The 1,074-nt window shown below is 33.7% G+C and overlaps 1 pseudogene; it reads left to right on the top strand.

The window, feature by feature from the left end:
- On the top strand, positions 1–114 carry LOC118612069 (annotated as a pseudogene).
- Positions 115–1,074: the final 960 nt, after the last annotated feature.

Below are 1,074 nucleotides of genomic sequence, written 5' to 3'. Positions count from 1 at the left end.
ATGATCACTTCAGCAGCACACATACTACAATTGGAATAATACAGAAAAGATTAACATGGCCTCTGCACAAGGATAATACACAAATTTGTAATGAAGTATGGTACCGAAGCTTCTCTACTATGTACAAGAATTGATTGCAGTAAACCAGCTATCAAACTTAAAGGAGAAAACATGAGATCTGCCTAGAAATAAAATTTTAGTAAAACCTTCATTTGTGTTTTTATAAGTAGGAGATACATATTATCTTTGATTTTTTATAGTTAATTTTTCAGCAAATTTCACAGGCCTAGAAGTGACACTTTGATAGAGTGGTGAGGATGGAGGTAAACACAGTGGGACATAACTACATCTACCAGAGACCTGTTGAAGGTAAGAGGTCGAGACATAAAAGGTTTAACAATCAGAAATACTTCAAAAAGTTGTGCACATCTTATACATTCCATATTTTCCCCTGTGATATCTTCAGATTGCTTCCATGGTGCCTACACCATACACACACTCTCTCCTTTCATGCTGCCATTTAGCTCTCTTCCAAAATAATTTTTCTCACATACTTGGGATTTCTCGGTTTTATACTGCTTCCTGATATCTGCTTTTAATTTTCTAGCCTGTTTCTGAATACCTATTTGTCATATTATCTACATCAGATAAAAATATTTCTGGGGATCACATTTTTTCCATGAAAGGAATTCATCATTAGTTTTCTCATTATTTTTCCTCGCCACTTTGAACTTTCTTACCAGTGTGGGCTAAGTATCTCTGATAGAGCTTGGACTTTAGTGGACTTCAGTAAATATTGCATGAGATTATTTTAAGACAGAAACTGGCTCCTCATTGTTCAGATATAAATATTCTCTACAGCATGATTTTTACTTTGGGGATTAACTTCAGGGTCATTTATTGAATGTTTTTTAATTCAGCATTTTTCTCTTGGAGTCTGAAAAATCATGAGATCTTTCATAACATTCCAGGGATGAAGCTGCATGAACACAAGTCTTATATCATATTTAACCATTCAAAAGCATAAAAATCACTGCTATGATTAACATTTCTTTACATAAGTCAATGAGTTTT

The sequence above is a fragment of the Rousettus aegyptiacus genome, unplaced genomic scaffold (genome assembly GCF_014176215.1).
Source record: "Rousettus aegyptiacus isolate mRouAeg1 unplaced genomic scaffold, mRouAeg1.p scaffold_m13_p_15, whole genome shotgun sequence".
NCBI classification, from domain to species: domain Eukaryota; kingdom Metazoa; phylum Chordata; class Mammalia; order Chiroptera; family Pteropodidae; genus Rousettus; species Rousettus aegyptiacus.
Note: the sequence above shows the minus strand (reverse complement) of the source record. Positions and strands in the feature narration are given on the sequence as shown.